Below are 25,662 nucleotides of genomic sequence, written 5' to 3' on the forward strand. Positions count from 1 at the left end.
CTGTGATCCTCTGTCTTGTTTCCTCAAAGTCCTCATATCAGTGAGATCATATGATACTTCTCTTTCTCTGATTGACCTATTTTGCTTAGCATAATACCCTCTAGTTCCATCCACGTCATTGCAAATGGCAAGATTTCATTTTTTTGATGGCTGCATAATATTCCATTGTGTATGTGTATATATATATATATATATATAGCACATCTTCTTTATCCATTCATCTGTTGATGGACATCTAGGCTCTAGGCTCTTCCATAGTTTTGCTAGTGTGGACGTTGCTGCTATAAACATTGGGGTGCATGTGCCCCTTTGGAGCCCTACATTTGTATCTTTGGGGTAAATAGCCAGTAGTGCAATTGCTGGGTCGTAGGGTAGCTCTATTTTCAACTTTTTGAGGACCTTCCATCCTGTTTTCCAGAGTGGCTGCACCAGCTTGCATTCCCACCAACAGTGTAGGAGGGTTCCCCTTTCTTGTCAGGGTGTTTTTGGCTTGTGAGGGCAGGCACACATCCTGGGAAGACAGTTGTGGTGGGCCTTCTAGAACACTTCTGTGGCTGAACGGATCAAGGATTCTGTCCCAGTCCTGGACTGGACACATCAGAGTGACATGATGCGATGGTGAGTCATAGACTTTTGAGGCACACCTAGCTGGCCTGAAAACCAGGCCCTCCCACTCACCAGCTGTGCCACACTGGGCAAGACACCATTCCCCCTGAGAACAGCAACCTCTGCCTGGCCTGCCCCGTAGAGCTCTTGCAAAGGGGCGAGAGGATTGAGACAGGTAATGTGCTCAGCACGGGGCTTGCCACATTACAGTAAGTGCTGAGCAAAAGCTAGCTATATCATTCTTATGTTGACCAATTATTTTATTTTATAAGATTTGAAAGATATGCTCTGTGATGTCAGGAGGGAGTGAGGATGGGAAATTTGATGATTTTAGGAGTTTAAGGAAGAAATTCCTGGAAGAGTTTGGTGATGATGTCAGCAAACCTGCAGATCTGTATGAGGTTTCCATGTGTTTCTTCACTCAGTTCCAGGCTTCCCTGGCGGGCAGTAAATCTGGAAGTCAGTAATCCCCAGGGCTAAGATGAGGGTACCCCAGGATGTTTGCAAAACAGTTCACTATTTCAGGGGAACACTGTCGACACTGCCTTAAAAAAAAAACAATCAACTGATCAATCAACCACATGACCTCAGGTAAATAATGTTTCCTAAAATGAGAGAATGGGTCCTTTTTCCCCTCTAAGCCAAGAACTAATTGAAAAATAGGTATAGGCCCTTGATAGTCATCCAAATAAGACACTTGATAGTAATTAAAATAAGAGCTTTGTTCTGGTGCATCAACTTTGGAGAACACATAAAAAAAAAAAAACCCTATAGTAACAAATTGTGCTGGGCTATGAAGAAAAGTATGGTGACAACCCAGAACAAATCTGGATTAGACATGGGAGCCAGGGAAATAACATTTAAGGTCTGATCTAAAAGAGTACCTGAAGGTGAGGTCATTCCAGCTGAGGGATCGGCACATACAAAGGTCCGTGGCAAGATGGAGAGCAGCTGTTTGAGAAACCAAAAGAATGGCAGTGTAGCTGGAAGGTAGTGAGTGAGGGAAAGCCGGTAAGGCCCACATTACACTGGGCCTATGGGACCCAATAACGATTGTTCATTTTGTCCCAAGATCAAAAGGTTTTAAGCAGGAGAGTGATATCAGTAGTTCCGCAGAAGCTTGGTCTGGCCACAGTGTGGAGAATCAGTCAGATCTCTCCTTCTTGGAAAGCACTGTATCATGACCCTCCCTCTGCAAGTCTGCCTTCCTGCTTATAGGCGCTTTGGTTTGTGAGATGAAAAAGAGGAACAGCCTGGTGGCAGGAGAGGGGTGGTTAGTAGCTCCAAGTACTAGGAAGACTGAGCATTTGCGAGCCAAGTGGAGAATGGGTGTAATTAAGAGGAAAAGGTACAAAGACGTGTCTTGGTTCCTTTTGCCAGTAATGATTATACCACACTTTCTTGCTTTAATATCAACTTGGAAAAGTATATTGGTCCCCAGTTTGAGTTCTTAGCTCACGGGTGGTACAAGAATGTGAGAAGCAAATACCCTTCTCTGGGAGATAAAAATCCAGTGGACTTTTTATGTTATGTTTCTGGTCCCTTGACATGAATTGGCTTTATCTAGCTGTCAGATGAAACCCCAGTTGCAGCCATTAATTTGGAGTGGGCTTGGCTGATGGGTGAAGGTATTATTTTGTAGCTTAAAACCTCAACAGTATGTCCTTCCTCCTCCAAAGTGGTGATTAGACCCAGATAGATGTGACCCTTGCCAGCTGAGTTGTGCTCAATACTGTTGAGTTGTGCTGGGGAAGGCTCCTCATTTAGAGACAAAATGATGATGAAATTTTTATAGGATGAAAGTCCTACCTTGTGTATAGAAAAAGCATATGGAGAGGGTAGAGCTGTGTTCTACTTATGAGTCATTCATCCAACAAGTATTTATTGAGCACTGTCCTGGACATTACTGGTTGCTCTTCCTCCAGGGAATTGTGCTCAGCTGATGGTACTCAGAAATGCCTGGGAGATTATGCTTGCACCCCCTCTGAGGACGGCCCACTGCCAGTAGAGAGGGCATCCAAAATGGTGGCCCCATGCTGCAAGTTGAATAACTCTGTGATGTCATTCATGTGCCAGAACTCCCTGTGGAATCAGAATGAAGCTAGGCTTCTGATGAATCCATATCCATTCACCCTCTTCTGCTCTCCGATCTCCCTTCCCTCCCTCCCTTTCTCCTGAGAATACCCCCTTAATAAAATCAGGGTATAAGAATCCCTGTTTGAGGCTTTGCTTCTTGGGGACCTGATCTAGGACAAGCCCCCACTGTGTGCCAGGCACTGTGTCTGTGATGGTCAAAGCCTCTGCCCGATGGCAGCTCAGTACCTTCTAGGGAGTCTGATTTTCCATACCTTAGTCTCTGTAATTTTGAGAGGTCTCTTAAGCTCTGCCAGCTCCAAATTTCTCATCTTTAGATGGTGGTAACAGCACTTGCCTTGCCCGAAAGGACCAAGTAACAGCAGCTCAAGGATGGTTTTAGTTCTCTCTGAAGTCCGTCAGCTTCCCTTCCCCATAACTGCTTCTAGACAGGAGTCCTGCCTTCTACTTTCAGATAGGTTGCTGCTCCTATATATAGAAATTCTGGGTCCTTCACTGGGTTTTTAGAACCATAGATGGAGAGAATATTGGATTTCTTTTTGCTGTATTCTACCTACATGTTTGTTGAATGAATGAATGATAGTATAATTAATAGCAGCACTATCATTAAAGCCCCACATATCTAGCCCATTACTATGTACCAGACACTGAGATAAGCACTTCATTGCTTCTTATAGTGAAGGAAATAGAAGCATTGAAATATCAAGAAATACTGAATATGAGAGCAATTTGAAAAACTACATAAGGGGGACTGCCTGGGGGGGCTCAGTAGGTTAAGCGTCTACCTTTGGCTCAGATCGGGATCCCAGGGTCGTGGGATTGAGCCCCACACTCAGAGGGGAGTCTGCTTCTCCCTCTCCCTCTGCCCCTCCCCCCTGCTTATGCACACACACACTCTCTCCCTCAAGTAAATAAAATATTAAAAAAAAACTATGTAAAACACATATATAAGAGGTAAAATGTTAAAGGAGTAGGCTTTGGATGGACAGATTAAGCCATATCACTGACTTTTCTCAAGAAAATTGCTGGAAGGAATTTTTGTTTAAATGTTTTTCTATAATTTGTTCCTTTGTTCATTTCATCTGTGGACAACTCCTTTAACCCATGTTCAAAGTCATGGAGGTTGTTTTTGAAACTTTAAACCAAACACTTGCAGATGATTCCCCTCAGGATGGAAAAAAGGCAGCAAGCAATAAAAAAAGAAAATCATGACCACCTGCTGGTAGAGTTTTGTTTTGTTTTGTTTTTTTAATTTTTTTTTTAAAGATTTTATTTATTTATTTGAGAGAGAGAGAGAACGAGAGATAGAAAGCACGAGAGGGAAGAGGGTCAGAGGGAGAAGCAGACTCCCTGCTGAGCAGGAAGCCCGATGTGGGACTCGATCCCGGGACTCCAGGATCATGACCTGAGCCGAAGGCAGCCGCTTAACCAACTGAGCCACCCAGGCGCCCCTGTTTTGTTTTTTTAAAGATTTTATTTATTTGAGACAGAGACAGCGAGCAGAGTGAGGGGCAGAGGGAGAAGGAGAGAGATAATCCCAAGAGACTCCCCACTGAGCGCAGAGCCAGGTGTGGGGCTTGATCTCATGACCTTGAGATCATGACCTGAGCCAAAATCAAGAGTTGGGTCCTTAACTGGCTGCGCCACCCAGGGGCCCCCTACTGGCAGAGTTTTATCATGGCTCTGTCCTATTGCTTGGGTTTCAGTGGAGGGAAAATACTGCCAATAAATTGATCATTTGTTTGGTTATGAAACTTGGATAGAACTTCAGTATAAGGCACTATATACATGTAGATACACCGGAGTCCCTGATTGTATGATCTACGGTTTTACTTATCATTACTCCAGGACAGGAGAATGTTAGTTCGGTTTGGTGATTTTTCATGCTGGTTCTGGAATCAAAAACACTTGGTAGGATTCTTGGCTCTACCATTTACTGTGTGAATTTGGACAAGCTATGAATTTTTTTGAGATCAGCACCCTCATCTCTAAAATGGAGACAACAATACTTATCGGTCACAATTGCTGTGAAGATTGAGATAATGCACATAAAGCACTTAAAACATTAGATCCAATATAGTAAGTGCTCAATAAAAGGTAGCTTCTCATATTCATACCATCTTCTGAAAAGGGCTTGAGGCTTGTCAGAATGGAGTACTCTTGGGTGAAATGGGGCTCTATCATGAGCCCAACATCTCTGTGTGGGTGATTACTAGTTCGTTCGTTCCTTCCTTTTTTTAAGATTCTCCATTCATTTGAGAGAGAGAGAGAGAGCATGCACGCACGCGAGCTAGGGGAGGGGCAGAGGGAGAGAAAGAATCTTAAGCAGGCTCCATGTGCAGCACGCAGTCAGGGCTCAGTCTCACGACCCTGAGATCATGACCTGAGCTGAAATTAAGAGTCTGATGCTCAACCGACTGAGCTATCCAGGTGCCCCGAGTAGTCAGTTTCTTTCTTTTTTTTTTTTTTATTTGACAGAGAGACAGCGAGAGAGGGAACACAAGCAGGGGGAGAGGGAGAGGGAGAAGCAGGCTTCCCATGGAGCAGGGAGCCCGAAGCGGGGCTTGATCCTGGGACTCTGGGATCATGACCTGAGCTGAAGGCAGATGCTTAACGACTGAACCACCCAGGCGCCCCATGAGTTGTCAGTTTCTTAAGTGGCCATTTCTATTGCCTGGTCTCTGTTATATAGTGATGGAATTCCTCCCTGTGAGCCTTAATTTCCCCTCTTTGAATGGATAAGGAGGAAGACTTACTTTTGGTGGAAAGGTGAATCTAATTTCTGAAAGAAGTGCAGTTTGGCTGTATTCCCAATCTCAGATGCCACCTGGCAGAGCTCAGTAACTCTTCTGTAGCCAGAAGCCTAGAATGAGATGATGTTTGCTTAAGTTAGAATGAGGTCAAAACAAAAGAAGTGATTTCACACATGAGGCAGGACCCGCATGGGATTTTTACTCAAACCAACGGTATAAGCTGAAAATGTAAATATAAGTAAAATTACCTAGGTAAGCGAAAAATGATAGACTTTTATTTTTATTTTTTTTAAGATTTTATTTATTTATTTGACAGAGAGATAGTGAGAGCAGGAACATAAGCAGGGGGAGTGGGAGAGGGAGAAGCAGGCTTCCTGAGGAGCAAGGAGCCCGATGCGGGGCTCGATCCCAGGACCCTGGGATCATGACCTGAGCCGAAGGCAGACACTTAAGGACTGAGCCACCCAGGCGCCCCAATGATAGATTTTTAAAAAGAAATATTTACAAATTTGGGATTTGAGTGGGAACATGACCATTTTGTTTTCCCCAATGAAACCATGCGTTCTGTGATTATGGAAGTGTTTTCTATATTCACGGTCCAGTTCAAAGTGACCCCATATGACCACTGAACACTTTGAATGTGGCTGGTACAACTGGGAATTTTGAATTTGATGTCATTTAAATTTAAGAGCTACAAATGTCTTTTTTTTTAAAAAAGATTTTATTCATTTATTTGACAGAGAGAGACACAGCGAGAGAGGGAACACAAGCAGGGGGAGTGGAGAGGGAGAAGCAGGCTTCCCATGGAGCAGGGAGCCCAATGCGGGGCTCGATCCCACAGGACCTGAGCTGAAGGCAGATGCTTAACAACTGAGCCACCCAGGCGCCCAAGAGCTACAAACACCTTGTGGCTGTTGTACTGGACATCACAGTTCTAGATCTCTGGTCTACTCTTCTTTTTTTGAAATTAATTATTTTTTTTATTAGCTTCAGAGGTAGAATATAGTGATTCATCAGTTGCATATAACACCCATTGCTCATTCCATCAGGTGCCCTCCTTAATGCCCATCAAACATTTATCTCATCCCCCCACCCACCTCCCCTCCAGCAACCCTCAGTTTGTTTCCTAGAGTTCACCATCTCTTATGGCTTGCCTCCCTCTCAATTTTCACCTTATTTTATGTTTCCTTCCATTTCCCTATGTTCATCTGTTTTGTTTCTTAAATTCCACATGAGTGAAATCATATGGTATTTGTTTATCTCTGACTAATTTTGCTCAGCATAATACCCTCTAGTTCCATCCGTGTTGTTTCAAATGGCAGGATTTCATTCTTTTTGGGTGGCTGAGTAATATTCCATTATATATATCTCTCACATCTTCTTTATCCACTCATCTGCAGATGGACATCTGGGCTCTTTCCATAGTTTGTCTATTGTGGACATTGCTGCTATAAACATTGGGGTGCAGGTGCCCCTTTGAATCACTATGTTTGTATCCTTTGGGTAAACACCTAGTAGTGCAATTGCTGGGTTGTAGAGTAGCTCTATTTTTAATTTTTTGATGGTGCTCCAGAGTGGCTGCACCAGCTTGCATTCCCACCAACAGTGTAGGAGGGTTCCCCTTTCTCCACATCCTCACCAACATCTGTCGTTTCCTGACTTGTTCATTTTAACCATTCTGTCTGGTCTACTCTTCTATAGCTCTTCTGACATTTGAAGTTTGGACATTACAACTACTCAGTGAATCCCAAGATATTTTTAAAAGAATAGGGTTAGTCATACTAACGTAGTGACAGTAGCCATATTTTGCATAGTGCTTTACAGTGTACAGGACACTTCCGAATACAGGATCTTACTGTGGTCATCATCATGGCAACCCTGATCTGCAGGTGCAAATACGTTAACTGTTTGTATTGCTGTCTTATCAGGGCTCTTTTGGTTGCAAGTCACAGAAACCCGTCAAAGTAGCTTAAGAACCAAAGGCGGATTTATTTTAAGAAAATGTGGATATCTGGGGCGCCTGGGTGGCTCAGTCGGTTGAGCGTCCAGCTCTTGATTTTGACTGAGGTTGTGATCTCAGGGTTGTGGGATTGAGCCCCGAGTTGGGCTCCATGCTCAGTGGGGTGTCTGCTTGAAGAAGAAGGAGGAGGAGGAGGAGGAGGAAGGGGAAGGGGAAGGGGAAGAAAATACAGATGTCTAATGGGACTTTCAGGCAAAAAGGGCCCCTGGAACTCAGATGGGTGGGCAGGGACCTAGGCAGCCTCTTCCCATTTCTCTTGCTCTGGGGTGACACGGTCTGCTTCTCTTTTGGCACAGCTCCTTGATTCTCTCCCAGTAATGTTTTGGCTGTATGTGGCTAAAGATGCTCAATTGAGTGGAGGTTGAGAGAGCTCTGATGTAAGGGCCAACAGAAATGCCTAGCATTTTCTGAATTTTATTTCCCCAATCCCGGGAATTGGCTCAGTTTAGATCAGGTGTCCATACGTGGTCTGCCTGGTGGATTGGGCTCACTTTAGTTCTGGAAAGCTTTCCTGAGAGCAGAGGCATGGGAGATGGGAAGGCCTTTCCCAATAATGGAAACTTAGGGAGGCTGAGTGGCATCAGTTCTCCTTGGGGCTCTGGGCTTGCCCAGCTGACTGCCTACTTGGCACCTCCACTTGGATATCTCCAGGCACCTCCAGCTAAGGTGTTAAGGAGAGAACTCTTTTTTCTCTCCTTCAAACCTGTTCATCTTCTATTCCTTTCCATCTCAGCAAAGGGTACCGCCATCTGCACACTTTCTGGAGGCAGAATCCTAGTGTTCTTACCAATTCCTCACCATTCAGCTCATCTGTAAGACCCACCATTTCAACCTCCAAAATATACTTGCAATTTGCCAATTTCTCTGCATCCTTACCACCCCTTTCCTGGGTCTATGTTGCTATATTCGTTTTCTGTTACTGCCTAATGAATTAACCCGAAACTTAGCAGCTTGAAACAACACGGAGTTTCCATGGGTCTAGAGTGTGGGTGCAGCTTAGCTGGGTCCTCTGATCAGGGTCTCGTACAGGCTATGATAGAGGTGTCTGCGGGGGCTACAGTCATCTCAAGGAAGGACGTGGGGAGGATCCCCTTCCAAGCTCACATGATTGTCGGCAGGATTCAGTTCCTTCAGAGTTGGGATGAGGGCCTCAGTTCCTAGCTGGCTATTGGCCAGAGGCTGCCCTCTGCTCCTTGCTTAGATGGCTCTCTCCACAGGACAGTGGGCAATATGGCAGCCTGTTTCATCAAAGCAAACATGTGAGGGGGGAGAGAGAGAGAGAGAATGAATAATGTTGAACCTTAGATCAGCCCATCCACAGATTGAGAAGGGCCAATAATTTCTCAGTCTTGCTTGAGCTGGGTTTATGTGGCTTACAACCAAATGCCCCTCCCCCACGGCTCCCTATTTTTTTAGAGTAAAATCTAAAACCCTGACATTGGCATATAAGAACCCACAAGATCTGGCCTCTTTATTCAGGGACCGTATCTCCTGTCCCTCTTGCCATGACTCACTCTGCTCCCGCCATGCTGTTAGTCCTTATTCCCTTACCTGGTCCAGTCAGACTTTTTGGGTGGGGCCTGGCCGCTGATATTTTTTAAAAGGTAGCCATTGATTCTCCTGTGCTTCCAGGGCTAAGAATCACCCATTCGGATTAATAAAGAAGACTACTGAATATTAGGACAGGTACTATGAAGAATTTAGTAAAGTTTATATATAATTTTATCATTTATCAGCACAGAATTCACTTTCTTTCCAATTTTATTTATAAAATAGGAAGTCACTTCCCTATACAATTTAAAAGTTTGTTTTAAGAGTCCCCAGGACTGTTAACTTATTATAACCCTGAGATTTTTAAGAAAAATGTGTCATAGGAAGCTACGTTTGTTTAAATGTTTGTTGTAGAAAAGACTATTTGTCTTCCTAAGGTCATAAACTAGATTTGTCACAGGAGAGCTTGATTTTTGTGCTCTAAGCTTGTGATCATTAAACTACCTTTCAACTCTACCAGCTAGGATACTGAGCCTTTTCTATTTGGTATTGAAATTAATTCTCCTTTATAGAAATGTTATTTTGCAAATAACTAAGTGACTCTAATGGATTATCTCTAAAATATGATACAAAATTTTGATTTCCTATGAATCAGTAGTTTTAAAGAACCTCCCCCCCCATTCATTACACTTTTGCCAGAAAGAATCTCAGTCTTGATTTTTTTTTTTTGAGAGAGAGAGAGAGAGAGCGAGAGCGTGCACATATGCGTGAGTGGGGTGGGGGTGTGGGAGAGGCAGAGGTCTCCCTCTAGGGAGAGAGAATCCTAAACAGGCTCCACAGAGCCTCAGGCAGGGCTTGATTTCATGACCCTGAGATCATGACCTTAGCTGAAGTCAAGAGTCGGATGCTTAACCGACTGAGCCACCCAGGTGCCTCAACTTTTTTTAAAAAAGATTTTATTTTTAAGTAATTTCTACACCCAACGTGGGGCTTGAACTCACAACCCCAATATCAAGAGTCATGTGGTCTACCAACCGAACCAGCTAGCGGTCCTAAGTCTTGATTTTTTCTTTTTTTTTTTTTAAGTAGGCCCCATGCTCAGCGTGGAGCCCAGTGTGGGGCTTGAACTCGACCCTGAGATCAAGATCTGATCTAAGATCAAGAGTCAGATGCTTAACCGACCGAGCCATCCAGGCACTCCTCAGTCTTGATTTTTGATGGCTTTTTAGTTCCTGGTTCAAGTTTTTTAGGAAGTCAAGTTCATAGTGACCTGGGTTTCTGTGGGGTGTCCCTAATTCCTTTTATAAAATCTTTAGTTTAGTTTATGTCACTTGAGTGCATTTCTGTACCAATCTCTGACAAAGACAGTCATTAATCCTGACAGCAGCCCTACAAAATAAGTCTTTTTATTCCCATTTTACAGATGTATAATCTGAGACCTAAAAGAATCAAGGAACTTTCCCAAGTCTGCACAGTTAGGAATTGGTAATCCCTGGTTGACCACCCAGATCTACTTGATGCCAATGCTTATGAATTTACACTCTCTCAGAAGCCCCTAATATGGCACATTCGTTCTTAAAAAGATATTCACAAGATTTTTAAACTCCCCCCACTTTTCATCACCCCAAAAGAAACCTTCTACCCATTAAGCTGTCACTCCTCATTTGCTCCTGCCCCCACTCTCTGTTGACCACTATTCTACTTCCTATCTCTATGGATTTTCCCATTCTGGATGTTTCATATAACTGAAATGTGTGGCCCTCTGTGACCAGCTTCTTTCATCAAACATAATATTTTCCAAGTTCATCCATGTCGTAGCCTGTATTAGTCCTTTGTTCCTTTTTATGGCTGAATAATATTCTACTGTATGGCTACACCACATCTTGGTTTTCTGTTCATCAGTTGATGGACATTTGGATTATTTCCACCTTTTGGCTGTTGTGAAGCATGTTGTCTTTTGATTAAAATTCTGTCACAGGAGTCTTGTTTTTCAAATGAGACAGAAGGGCACATCCTATTTTCCTATTTCATACACTTTATTTTTAAATTTATTTATTTTTAAAGATTTATTTATTTGAGAGAGAGAGAGAGAGAGAGAGAGCATGAGCAGGTGGGAGGGGCAAAAGAGAGGGAGAAGCAGACTCCTCACTGAGCAGGTAGCCTGACATGGGGCTCAGTTCCAGCATCCTGAGATCATGACCTGAGCCCAAGGCAGATGCTTAACTGACTGAGTCACCCAGGTGCCCCTCATACACTTTAAAAAATTACTCTGTGGGGGCTCTTCCAGTTATTATTTCTGTGTAACAAATACCAATTTAGTGGCATAAATAACAATTTTACTATTCTCATGGATCTTATGGGTCAAGAATTCAGACTGGGTGCAGAGAGGATGACTTATTTCTGCTTCATGATGCCTGGGAACTCAGCTGGAAAAACTCAGAAGTTGAGGTTGACTTGATAGCTTAGGGGTTGGAATCATCTGGAGGCATCTTCTGTCACACATCTATGTTTCATGCTGACTGTTAGCTGGGACCTCAGATAGCCAGTTCTCTAAAACATCAACATGTGACCTCTCCACACGGTCTCGCCACACGGGCTAGCTGGACTTCTTCACAACATGGCGGCTGGGGTCCAAGCGTGAGCATCCCAAGAGAGCAAGGAGGAAGTGCATATAGTTTGTATGCTCTATCCCTGCGAGTCAAATAGCATCTTTTCTGCTATGGTCTGTTGATTGAGGCAGTTGCTAAGGTCCGAGGGAGTGTGATCATAGACTCCATCGTTCAACATGGAGAATATCAAGGTCACGTTAGAAGAACATGTGGTGTGGGAGCTATTGTCATGGCCATCTTTGGAAAAAACAGTCTACAACAGGGACCTTGCACTGGGTTGGGGCCATGATGGGTATTCAGTAGATCTTTATTGAATTGACCAGAATTTATGCTCATCAACAAATTATACTTAGGTCTATCCCTGTGACCTGTTCTTTAATCTACTTCCTTCCTCAGAAGTGACTCTTTTCCGGATGCAATTCTAAAGCTTTGTTTTCTTAATCCTAGCTTAGAACTGCATTCTGCAACTTCTTAGCTGTGTGGTCTTGGACAAGTCACTTTGCTTCTCAGAGCCTCAGTTGTCTTACTCATAAAATAGGGGAATGTATTCGTTCATGCTCCACAAAATTATTGGGGGAATTCAATAGGCTGAGGCATAAACAGCGCTCATGACAGAGGCTGGCTGGGTAAAAGTTCAATAAATGATAGATATTTTTATTGCTGGTATGATTATCCAAATATAATCCCCATTTTCTTATGCTTTCCGGGATCCAGTCTGAACCTCAAGGATTAGGGCCAAATCCTACTTGAGAAGAAATGGCAGAAATCACAACTCCTCTGCTTTTCTTCCATTTCTCTTATTAAGATTTCCCATCCTGCTGATAACTTCCTGTTTACCTGCAGAGAACTCAGACAAGCCACGGTGGATGCTGCCTACCTAAAATAATAAAAAATAATAAAGCCCCAATCTCGGGGAAGTTTCCATAGTCCTAAAGTCAGAACTTGCAATCTTGCCTGGCACAGGAATTATCCTCAATTAGAATCCCCAGCCTCCCTGCTGCTGCGGCTTGTTGTTGTAATTATTCTGTCATCATTAGTTCAATGAAGCCTATTAATCCACCCGAGATAGTGTATTTATTGACAACGCATGTTACCTGCTCCTCCAGACAAGACAGCTGTCATACCTCAAGCCCGCTGTCTCTGTCTTTCTGTTGAGGTCCAGTATTGTCAGCTTGCCAGTGTTCCACAGATATTTTAGAATCCTCATGAATGTTCTTGTAGCTTCCCAAGGACCAGGCAGCTGGCGGGCCTGGCTAGGCCCCATACTTAAGGGGGCAGTAAGATGCTCCCTCCTGAGGCCTTGGGGAAACTTTCTCCCTTCGGCTTTCTCTCCTTCTTCTCCATCCTTTCTTCTTCCTAGAGGCTGAGAGCTTGGGCTGTGGAAGCAGACTGCCTGTTTTTGAATCCTGGCTCTGCTTGCTGACTGTTGGGGAGGTGGCTTAGTCTCCCCCAGCCTCTGCTTCTTCACCTGTAAAATGCTGGTTATAATGGTACCCACTGGTTGAGAGGATTGCATGTACTTAGACCTCTGTCTGGCTCACAGTTGGTGCACAATAATTGTTGCTGTTGTTGTTATTATTCTTTCTTTGTTCTTCCCTCCTGTCTCAGCTCAAGCTGCTATTAAAAAAGTGTGATGGACTGGGTGGTTTAAACAAAAGATCCCTATTTCTCACAGTCTTGGAAGCTGAACGTCCAAGGTCAGGGTGCCAGCATGGTCAAGGTTCTTGTGAGGGCCTTCTTTAGGGTTGCAGACTGCTGTTTTTATCGTGTGTCCTCACATGGTGGGAAGAGAGTTAGCTATCCCTCTGGGGTCTCTTTTATAAGGGCTCTACTCCCAGTCATGACGGCTCCATCCTCATGGCCTAATCACCCCAAAGACCCTTCTTCCTAATACCATTGCATGGGGGTTAGGATTTCAACCTAGGAATTTTGAGGGGATACAAACATTCAGTTCATAACACCTTCCTTCCAAAGGAAGAAAGCCCTTCCTAAGCCTGTCTTATGTGGCAGGTGCTCACTTCAGTGCTGGGGTGAACTAGTCCCTTGTGGCACCTCCACTGAGGGAGACAGGTATTAAATAATTGCTAAAAGACACAACTTGTGATAAATGTCACAGGGTACTATGAATGGGTATAACACACAGCGCACTTTCTGTGGAGGAGGTGGGCTGGTCAGGGAAGAATTTCCAGAGGAAGTGACATCTGAACAGAGTTCTTAAAACAAAATAAAATATTTCCAGGAGGACAGTTGTAGGATTGTGTGTATGTGTGTGTATGTGCGTGTGGAAGTTAAGAACAGAGCACCTCTGACTGTGGGAACACAACATAGAAAGCTCTGAAGGAGCCTTTATTAATTTTTTGAGTAGGTAATACTTTTACATGGTTTGAACTTCAAAAATTGCAAAAGGATAAACAGTGAAAGACCTCTTGCTTTCCCACCTACCATTCCTGCCCCAAGGCAACAAATGAACCATTCTAAAAAATATGTATACATTAGCAAAATGTGCATATACTGTTCTTCCTTTAAAAAAAAAACATAAAAGGTGCATGCCAACTTTTAAAATTTGCTTTTTTCTCCCTTTCTCTGTAATATGTATCTGAAAGATCCTTCCATAGGAGTACACAGAGAACTTTCTTATTTTTTCTTGGAGTCTGCAGAGGATACTATGTAGTAGACCATAGTTTATTTAAACAGTCTCCTACTGATGGATGTTTGGGCTGTTTCCATCTTTTTATTATTATAAACAAGCTGTGGATGGTGATCTGATACCTGTGTGCTATGCTCATGTGCAAATAAATCTGTGGGATAAATTCCTAGAAGTGGAAGAGTTGGGCCAAATGATATCCTTTTTTATAGATATTGTTAAAATGTTCTCCATGGAGGCTGTACCAATTTACACCCCATCTCCAGCAATGTCTGAGAGTGTCTATTTCCCTATAGTTGCACAGACAGTTGTGGATTATCAGATTCTTTTTAATTTTGCCCATCTGATAGGTGAAAATTGATATCTCAGCATAGTTTTAATTTGCATTTCTCTTATTATGAATAAGATAGAGCATTTTTTCATTATTTTGAGAAGCCCTTGTATTTATTTTCTTACAAACTGCCCTTATCTTTGCCCATTTTTTCATTGGTCTGCTCTTTTTCTTATTGATTTTATATATTAGAGAAATTAGCCCTTTTCTCTGCTAAGCTTCACAAACATTATTTCCAGGTTTGCCATTTATATTTCGACTTTGCTTATGGTCGTTTTGAGTCTGTGGACTTTTTTTTTTTAAGTTTTATGTAATCAAACGGATATTTTTTTTTATGGCTCCTGGATTTATGACATACATATGAAAGGATAATTTTCCTCATTCCAAGATCATAAGATGATCCATTCTTTTTTTTTATTATGTTATGTTAATCACCATACGTTACGTCATTAGTTTTGATGTAGTGTTCCATGATTCATTGTTTGCGTATAACACCCGGTGCTCCATGCAGAACGTGCCCTCCTTAATACCCATCACCAGGCTAACCCCTCCCCCCACCCCCTCTCCTCTAGAACCCTCAGTTTGTATCTCGGAGTCTGTAGTCTCTCATGGTTCGAAGACGACTCCATTCTTTAAAAAATATCTTCATGAAAGTTTATTCCAGGTGGTGTTTTAATTATGTTTCCCAGTGTTTACCACCCATCATGGTGGAAATGCTTCCCTTATATCCCAATGAAACTCCTGATGCTATAGCTTGTACACACTGGTGATAGATTCTTTCACCTCATCAGCAAATATTTCCTGAGCACCTACTACGTGCCAGTGTGGAAATGGGAAGCTCTGGAGCTACAGGGAATGATAAAGAAGCCAATAAAAATAGCTAAAATCCTACCACCCAGAAATAACCACCATAAACATTCAGTATTTATCATTAAAGATTTTTTTTTAAAGTCTATTAGGGTTCTCTAGAGAAACAGAACCAATGGGATTATATAAGAGGAGATTTATTACAGCAGTTGGAGCCCACAGTTTTGGAGGTTGAGAGGTCCTGGGATCTACTGTCTGTAAGCTGGAGAACCCAGAAAGCCAGTGGTGGGATTCAGTTTGAAGCTGAAGGCCTGAGAATCAGGGAGCCAATGGTTCTCAGTTCTGGTCTGAGTCTTAATGCCCAAGAACCAAAAGCACTGATGTTCGAAGGCAGGAGAAGCTAGGTGTCCCAGCTCAAGCAGAGAGAGTGAATTTGCCTTTCCTCCTTTTTTTTTTGTTTTATTCAGACCTTCAAAAGATGAGATGATGCCGACCTGCATCAGGGAGGGCATCTTCAACTCAGTCTACTGATTCAAATACTAATCTCTTCTGGAAACACCTTCATAGACACACCCAAGAAATGACATTTTACCATCTCTCTGGGCATCCCTTAGCCCAGTCAGGTTGACACATACAATTAGCCATCACATCTATGTACACATATTTTTCAATAAAAATAAGATTTTCATATATGTAATATTTTTTGACCTGATTTTCAAAGATATTTTGGATTTCTCTCTCTGTTGCTAACTGTACATCTACATTGTAACATTTATTACTTATTGATTTTTTTAAAAGATTTTTATTTATTTGAGAGAGAAAGAGAGCACAAGCAGGGGGAGGGGCAGAGGGAGAGGGAGAAGCAGACTCCTCACTGAGTGGGGAGTCCGACATGGGGCTCGATCTCAGGACTCTGAGATCATGATCCGAGCTGAAGTCAGATGCTTAACCAACTTAACCACCCAGGCACCCCTACACTGTAACATTTAATGGCCATGGACATGATTTGCATGCAGCAGGGTTTGTTGGCCCGCTGTTTATTGATGGACAGTGACACCATTTTCCCTATTTCACCATTATAAACAATGCTGCAAAGAACACCGTGACAGTTCATGGACATAGAGTGGCTGGGTCATATTGCTGAACTGCTTTCCAGAAAGACTGTACTGATTTGTACTCTCACCAGTAATGCAAGGGTATTGGGGGCTGGGGTACCTACTATGGCTCCAGGGCCAAATCTGGTCATTGCCTGCTTCTGTAAAGAATGTTTTATTGGAGCATGGCTGCACCCATTCGCTTATGTATCGTCTATAGCTGCTTTTTCCCTAGAACATCAGAGTTGAGCAGTTGTAACAGAGACCGCATGGCCCATGAAGCCTGAAATCTTTACTAACAGACACTTCCTAGACAAAGTTTGCCGACCCCTGCCTTATTTCATTAGAGAAGTTGTGTTACTTTTTGGGTGTTCTCGTTCACTTTCCTAAGGTTGTACAAGATGATTTTGATGTGGATTGTGGAAGGAATATCAAACATCTCATTCCAAAATCTCTATAGGCTTTGAAGCAATGCAGATCCGAGTTTCAACCCATCATTTAATGGCTTTGTAACCCCAGTCAAAATTTTAATTTGGCTCAGTCTCTTCAAGTTAAAATGCGAATGATGACGGCAACCCAGCAAGGTAATAAGATGTAAGGCACACGGCCCGGTTGGTGCATGTAGAACCAACATTAAAAACAAACAAACAAAAAAAACCCCCAACATTAATTCACTTCCCCTTCCCAAAGACGTCTGCTTCTAGAGAGTAGAAAAAAGAAATTACCAGGGGAGGAGGGATTAGGTTGGTAATAGCTGGTTTCTGCTGTTGCTTCTCATTTTCAGTCCCAAAGACGGAGAGTTCATTTTTTTTTTTTTTTGCCCTTGAGTAACTTCCAGGCATTTAAAGCCCCCAAATCTCTAAGTCATAGGAGTACTGTCAAGACTAAGAAAGGACTGTCTTTTTCTGTTGCTTTTAAACTTTTTAGGGGAGCACCTGGGTGGCTCAGTCGGTTGGGCAGTTGGGCGTTGGATTCTTGATTTCAGCTCTGGTCATGATCTCAGGGTCGTGAGATCGGGCCCTGTGCCAGGCTCCGTGCTCAGCGGGGAGTCTGCTTGGGATTCTCTCTTTCTCTCCCTCTCCCTCTGCCCCTCCTCCACCATGTGCACACACACTCTTTCTCTCTAAATAAATAAATCTTTAAAAAAAATAAACATTTAGGGAAACAGAATTTCCATGGCTTACTTGGACTGAACAACCTTCACAACTATTTTAAAATTTAGGGGATGTCTTAGATTGATGGGATCAAGGAATAGTGGGTCTGCAGCTGTCATTCACATTAAGAAGTGGTTTTAGGTGAAGGCATGTGGGAGGCCCAGTACCAGCACTGTTTTCAGAGCATGTAGGTTTTATAACTTCTGCACTATAGACATTTAAACCAGATGATTCTTTGCGGTGGGGGCTGTAGGATGTCCAGCAGCATTCTTGGTGTGGGAGATAGAATAATGCTAGCTCCACAAAGATGTCCATATCCTAATACCTATCATCTGTGAATGCCTTATATGGCAGAAACCCAGAACATGACAAAACAAAACAAAAAACCCAAAAAACCTGGCAGATGTGATTTAAATGAAGGATCTTGAGAGATGGGGAGATTATCCTGGATGATCTGGGTTGACCCAACATTATCACAAGGGTCCTGATAAGAGAGAAGGTGATATGATGATGGAAACAGAGAGAGCAGAGAAGGTGCTATAGCTGGTGGCTTTGAACATGGAGGAAGGGGCTGTGAGCCAAGGAATGTTGGCAGCCTCTAAAAGCTGGAAAATGCAAGGAAACCCATTCTTCCCTGGAGCCTCCAGATGGAAAGCAGCCTTACAGAGTCATGTTAGTCTTCTGAGCCCTGGAACTACAAGATAATAAATTTATGTTATTTTAAACCACTAAGTTTGTGGTTATTTGTTACAGCAGCAATAGGAAATAAATATTTCTGGTATCTACCCACCAGCTGCCAGTAATATCCAGCCGCAAATTGTGATAATCAAAAATGTCCACAGACATTCCTGCTATATGTCCCATGGGGAGCACAGTTGTTTCCAGTTGAGAACTACTGCATTAGGGAGATACCAACAGCAGCTGCAAGAATTCACAGCGGCAATGCCCTGGGTATGGCTGGTACCCGGTCAACCAGGAGTGGCTTTAGGTGAGCACATAGTGAGATAGGTATGGGAAGCCAGGAGATGTCGACTGCTCAGAATGTCCATTGTCACTCCTTTCTGTTCCCTCACCCCAGGGCATTCCTGCCTGGATACTCAGAGAGCATGGCTGGGCTGACTGAGAATCTTTATTGAGTGTGACAGCTTGCCCTGCTGAGTCCCTGCCTCTTAGCACAAGGATGACAGATGCTCTCTGTGGTAGCCTTTCGCTGTGGATCAGACTCCTTTGCCTGACTGACCAGTTCCCTTCATGCTGGGCAGGAAGGATTTCCCATGTGAGCCACGGTAGTGAAGTCGGGGCTGGTTCTAAGCAACAGAAAGGGGCACTTATTTTTTTTTTTATCTTTTTTTTTTAAGATTTTATTTATTTATTTGACAGAGAGAGAGAGACAGCGAGAGAGGGAACACAAGCAGGGGAGTGGGAGAGGGAGAAGCAGGCTTCCCACGGAGCAGGGAGCCCGATGCAGGGCTCGATCCCAGGACCCTGGGATCATGACCTGAGCCGAAGGCAGATGCTTAACCGACTGAGCCACCCAGGTGCCCCGGGGCACTTATTAATATAGGGAAAATCAGTCATTGATTGTCAGGAGAGTAGGGGATATTGTGGAATGAAGGAAGTTTGCTTAGGAAGGAGAATACCAGTGCTGGGGAGCTCAGCAACAGTTGGAATTCATGGTCTACCTCTCGAGTTCTGCCATTAATGTGTCTCACTTCCCAGTCTTGGTTTCTAAGTTGCAAATTCCTGGAGGAGAGAATCTTACTGTGTGGGTCCAATAGGTCAACCAGCTGAGACCACAGGGAAGGACTTGCCCAAGGTCACACAGTCCTGATAGCAGAGCTGGGCCACCTCTCCTGACTTGCAGACCTGTTTCTTTTCCATAACCAAGTACTAGAGTCTTTGGGGGAGATCAAATTGTCCAGTTAGAGAGGTAGCCAAGAGCTGGTACACTAAGAAAAGTTCTTTGCAGCCTGCTGAGATGGAACCTGAACTGGAAAATATGGACCAACACTGGCTGTTTTTTCTACTGTGTATCAGGCGTCTAGATGTTTGTAGGTATCTAGAAGTGACATATATGTTCCATGGACATATTTAAAATTATAGTAGAGTTTGGGAGGAATTACTGTGAATCACAGTAGAATGGAGTTTTGAAAACTCATCCACCATTTTCAACAATTTCCGATCCCTGATGAAGCAGTCTCAGATCTTTTGGCAATTGCCACAGCCTGCTTGAGCATTCCATATCAGATGCCCTTTCCTGGGCCTGCTTTGGGCTATGACTGGATTCTTCTCTCTAGTCCTCTATTTAAATAAATACCACCACAACAGGTTTAATTTTTTTTTTTTTTTTAGTTTTTAGTTAAATTCCAGTTAGGTAACATACAGTATAATGTTCATTTCAGAATATTTACAATACAATATAGTGATTTAACACTTGCATACAACACCTGGTGCTCATCACAGTAAGTGTACTCTTAATCGCCATCAACTATTCACCCATTCCCCCATTCCCCTCCCCTCTGGTAACCATCAGTTTGTTCTCTCTAGTCTGTTTCTTGGTTTGCTTCCCACTCTCTTTTTTTTTTCCTCCCCTGTGCTTGTTTGTTTTGTTCTTAAATTCCACATATGAGTGAAATCAAATGGTATTTGTCTTTCTCTGACTGACTTATTTTGCTTAGCAAAATACTCTACAGCTCCATCCATGTTGTTGTAAATGGCAAAATCTCATTCTTTTTTATAACTGAGCAATATTCCAGTGTGTGTGTGTGTGTGTGTGTGTGTGTGTGTGTGTGTGTGTGTATGTATCACATCTTCTTTATCCATTCAGTAGTCGATGGACACTTGGGGTGTTTCCATATAATTTGGTTTTAATCCAACAATGAATACTTATGTATTATATAAAAAAATGTAAAAGCACAGGTATGTGAAGTAAAACTTATAAAATCACTCATAAGCATATCGTGTATAAAAACCTGTTCACATTTTGCTCTCTTTGGTGTCCTGGGCTCTTTTTCTTATTATTTGATACTTAACGAAAAAATGGGATTATACTACATCTTCTGTTTTATTATCAACTTTATTAATTTAATTACCATAACATCTTTCAACGGGCTTAAATATATGTTGATTACACTTTTTAATAGCTTCAAAGTATTCCATTTCATGATTATGCCATGACTGATTTAACTTATCCGTTATTGAGAGAATTCTTGTTTCTAAGTTGTTGAAAAGTCTGTGATGTTTATGTAGCTGCAGAATTAATCAAACCATGACTTAGGTTTCAAAATTTCATGAATTATTATGTTTTTTAAAATTTCATTTTGGATAGTTACTTTTTTGTTTGTTTGTTTATTCTTTCTGATTGGAGGATATTTTGTTGTGGCATCCCTCTGTGATTTTGGGGAAAGAACATGGTATATCTTAGGTCCTCCCTACACATTGAAACTTCTGTCAGCCTTCTCTGAAAGGATTGGCCTGGGAAGAAAGGCAGATCAGCTTATGCACACATGCATTCCTCATACTGACTCATTTGACTACCTGTGGAGTAGATAACAAGTCAGCTACTTAAACCAAATCACAATGCATTGTCTATTGGTCATTTCCTGTAACCCACAAACAATTCATAAGGCATCCCAGTTTTCTTCTTTCATGTAATAAAATTTTATGGGCACCAACTGTGTGCTAAGCAGTGGGCTTGACCATAGGGTCATATATAGATAATCTTAGCGCATCTCAGTAGTGAAGTCTTTATTACCATTTTGTCTTTCTGGTTGTCAGGTCAATTTCATCTCCCTCCAAACCTGGGGCTTTGGAGCAGACAGACCCTTGCACACTCATGCTAGCTGCCTGACATTGGGCAACTAGTTTACATTCTTTGTGCCAGTTTTCACATTATATTAATATAATTCAATGGGATCATCCATGTAAAATACATGGCATAGAGTAAATGGTTGAATATGAGATGGCTAGGATTATTACCATCATATTCTACAGAAAAGCTTTTTTTTTTTTTTGAGAGAGAGGGCTCATGTGAGTGGGGGTAGGGAGGGGCAGAGGGAGAGGGAGGGAGAGAACCTCAAGTGGACTCCATGCTGGGCGTGGAGCCCAACATGGGGCTTGAGCTCATGACCCTGAGATCATGACCTGAGGTGAAATCGAGAGTCAATGCTTAACCGACTGAGCCACCCAGGCACCCACATAGTCTACCGAAAAGCTTATAATCAAGTAAAAGAAAATGTATGGCCTGGTCACTTATTTATCTTAAGCAGCTGATGAAGATAGAACTAATTAGTCCAAAGGATGAGCAGGGCGATAGGAGGAGACCATTGGCTGACTCTCTGGGGTTAATATAGCCATCATTTCCGCATGGAGCTGGTACATTTAGAGTGCAAAAGGAACCTGCTGCTTGTGGATAATTAGTCTGGTTTTAATGAGTTATCATCAGGTGTTAATAACAGCTTAAGTGCAATATATCTTTTCACAACTTTCAGAGGATGTTCAAGATGTTTGCTGGATTCTCACTTCTCGGGCTTCTGTGTGGGTGTTAGGTGTTGATCTGAGGAGGGCCAGATAGGTTGCTTCTATCTCCACAAATCCTGGGAATGGAGCTTTAATGGTGGCTACAATACTGTCACACCCAAGGTGAGTAATATGGATATTGCATGAATTGGAACAGATGCCTTTCCTAACGGGAAATGTCATTTCTTTGCCAGTGGGAGACATTTCTTCTTGTCCCCAATAATCCTGACAATAGAACCATTTAAAAGAAAAAAAAAAGGCAAAAACAAACTGGAAACTGTAAATTTCTACCAATAGAGTACTGCCTAAATGCATATTAGGACATCCATACAACAGAACACAATGTAGCCATTAAAAAGAATAAGGTAGATCTATATAGAATGGTGTCCAAGAGATACAAATTGGGAGAAAAGCTGCAGAAGAGTAACTAGGGTCTGATTTGATGTAAGAGGAAGGAAGGGAGGAAGTGGGGGAGGATCAATAAGGGAAGACAGTCAGACAGAAAGGAAGAGAAAGAAAGAAAAAAAGAAAGAAGAGAGAAAAGGAAATAGAAAAAGAAAGAAAAAAAGAAAAGGAAAGAAGAAAAGTATTTCTTTGTAAAACCAGGCTTTCCTTTGCAGATCATAGATTACTCCAGAAATTGAGGACTAAGGTGGATTTTTATTGCAGGTAAAAGGGTGTGTGTGTGTGTGTACAGGGGTTTTGAACAGCACCACAAAGAAAGACTACTCCAAATCTTTCCCCATACTTTATCTGGAGTTCAAGTGCCCAGAACTGGATTAATTATATTCTATGGTTTGACATACATTATCATCACTGATCTATCTCCAGCCCTCTCATTTGTTATAATAGCATAGACACACATCCTTATTGTTCCTCTTGTACTGACCAGGAGAGCAAACAGAACTTAGCGGGGAAAGAACTGTAAGGTGACTAGAGAGAGTGCGGAAAGGAGCTGGGGTTTGAATCTAGGCAGTGACTCTAGTGTTCTAGGTTGTGACCATAACACATCCTGCAGCCATGGAGTCCTGCATCCCCCAGCCATGCACAAGTAGTGATCCTGTCTCCACCCTTCTCCTCACTCCACTCGTGCCCCTCCTTCCCTGGCTTCTCCCCTGCCAACCCTGTCCCACCTCCTGCTTCGACCCCTGTTAGCTTCAGACTTGCCTTTGAATTCTAGCTCTGCTGCTCCCTGGCTGTGAGATCTTGGCCCCGTGACTTAATTTCTCTGCGCCTCTGTTTTCTTATCTCTAAAATGGGAGCAACAATTTTTACGGCTGAGGATTAAGCGAGATAATCCATATATTAGCACGGTGGCTGGCACAATATAATTACTCCATTTAGTATCGTTGTTGTTGTTGCTGAAATCTTATTTGTAGATGTTCAGGTGTCCTTCCCCCAAGTTCAAGAGCTCTTCAGTGAAAAAGACTGTCTCCACCAGCAGTCTCTTCTCCTGGGTCATTTTGGAGATAGATAATTCTATGGCAGCATCTGGCACGGTTCCTCTTCCACTCCATCACGATATAAAAAGGCACGATGGGGCAGAGGTCCAAGAGTATGGCCTTTGCAGCCAGGGAAATTGGTATCGACCTGTAGCTCTTCCACTTATGAACCAAATGACCTTGGGCAAATTATGAGCGCCACCAGGCCTGCTGTTAATAATAGCTTCAGCCTGAGGGCATCGTGGCGAAGGTTGGTGGAGATCATTAGTGCATGGAAGACACTTATTGTAGTGTTGGCACACAGTGATAACCCAACAAGCCCAAACTCTTATTAGCATTCTTGCAGGAGCTGGTGGAGGATACCGAGGCCTGAGGCCGCCCCTCCTCCAGCTTCTAAGGCCCAGGTACTTACTCTAAAGCATTCTGCAGGCATCTGCAGGGATTTCTGCTGTGCGTTGGACAGCCGTGGCCCATTGGGATCAGTGGAAGGCTCTCTTCCTCTTGTCTGTCCCACCCAGGGGTTTTCTTTTTGTGCGACAGACTTCTTTTCATGGATCATCTGCCAGAGACTTAGACCACGAATTTTTACTCTGCTTCTCAGATTTTCTTCCCTTAATGGTCCTGTTCTGTGCTGTCACCCTGGTGCCCTCCCTCCTCCCTAACCCTCAGCAGCTGTCAGGAAATGTTTATAGAAGAAGCTTTTTTTTCTCTTTTTAATAGTCTCCTAGGCTGCAACCTCCCAAATGAGAACCTTGTTAACCAGAAGGACTCTAGGCGACTGATTTATATTCCAGTCAAAAAGGGAGGGGAAAAAATTACAAAGGGAGAAAGAAAATGTCAACATATCCATGGACTAGTTCCAACACCCTCTCTGATGAGGAGTGTATATATCTGTTTATGCTCTGGATGCTAAGGGATTCCTTCTAGATTCTAGTATTTGACCTGTTATTCTTCGGTCATGTGGATTCTTTGTTCCTCTTGTGGGTGTGCTGAAAACAAGAGTAACAATTTTATACACCTGCCATTTAAACAAAAGATTTATTGCTTTCAAAAAATAAAGGTACTTGTTTCAACAGAAATGTTAATATCTCAGCAGGGGTGGTATCCAAGCTCATGGTCGCTTCAGAGGATGGCTAAGGGCTCACCTGCTATCACCCTGCACAGATACTGATGAGCCAACATCTCTCCATGCATAGTTGTGAAGGGGTCATAAAATGTACAGGTGAAAGTCTTTGGTGGCCAGAATTCTAGCTCAGTGGTTCAAGGAAAGCTTCCAGAAGGAGGAAGTATATTTGGAACTGGGCTTTAAAAGTGGGTGTCAAGAGGAAGCAGAGCAAGATGGAGGAGGAGTAGGAGACCTGGATTTCATCTGGTCCCAGGAATTCAGCTGCATAGGGATCAAACCATTCTGACCACCTACGAACTCAACAGGAGATCAAAGAAAAGAAGAGCAACAACTCTCTGAACAGAAAAGCGACCACATTCTGGAAGGTAGGATGTGTGGAGAAGTGAATCCGAGGCGATATTCGGGAGGATAGACGGTGGGGGAGGGGGCCTCCGTCGGCCACTTCTGGCAAGTGATAGAGCAGCGGAGCACAAAATCGGAACTTTTAGAAGTCTGCTCCACTGAGGGACGTCACTCCAGTGGCTAAGCGGGGGGTGGAACCTGCACTGGGACAATGTGGTCTCAGGACCCTCGGGGTCACAGAAAGACCGGGCATGCCCGAGTGCAGCAGAGCTCCCAGGGGAAGCCAGCTGCAGAGATGGAGCTGAGGTGCAGGCTCTCAGCTTGGGGTTGCCATAAGCCATGATCCGTGGCACAGTCGGGCTACTGCTCCTCCAGCGGGGACCCAACAAGCAGCAGATCCGGGGAGACTCCCCTCCCTCCCCTGGGGGGGAGCGGCACGGGAGTGCACCACAGGGATCTATTGGGTTTGGAGACTCCGCATGGGGTCGTGTGCCAGAGATAGAAATGCTCAGTCACAGGCCGGGTGAGCTCGAAGTGCGGCCGGAGACCGGGGAGACGGGAGTGATTGACTGCTTTTCTCTGGGGGCTCACTGAGGAGCGGGGCCCGGAGTGCTCGGCTCCTTCCGGGGCA

At 43.3% G+C, this 25,662-nt stretch overlaps 2 long non-coding RNA genes across 2 annotated transcripts in view; one reads left to right on the top strand and one right to left on the bottom strand.

The window, feature by feature from the left end:
* Positions 1-25,662, top strand: part of LOC141373967 (uncharacterized) — a 103,622-nt gene that overhangs the window by 67,931 nt on the left and 10,029 nt on the right. The window lies entirely within an intron of this gene.
* On the bottom strand, positions 859-2,624 carry LOC112811434 (uncharacterized). Its single transcript, XR_003205049.2, has 3 exons — positions 2,416-2,624; positions 1,491-1,557; positions 859-1,059 (listed from the first exon to the last, which is right to left on the bottom strand). It is a non-coding gene; the product is annotated as an uncharacterized lncRNA (long non-coding RNA).

The sequence above is a fragment of the Callorhinus ursinus genome, unplaced genomic scaffold, assembly GCF_003265705.2.
Source record: "Callorhinus ursinus isolate GAN/ISIS: 27379988/994484 unplaced genomic scaffold, GSC_fseal_2.0 scaffold13, whole genome shotgun sequence".
NCBI lineage: Eukaryota > Metazoa > Chordata > Mammalia > Carnivora > Otariidae > Callorhinus > Callorhinus ursinus.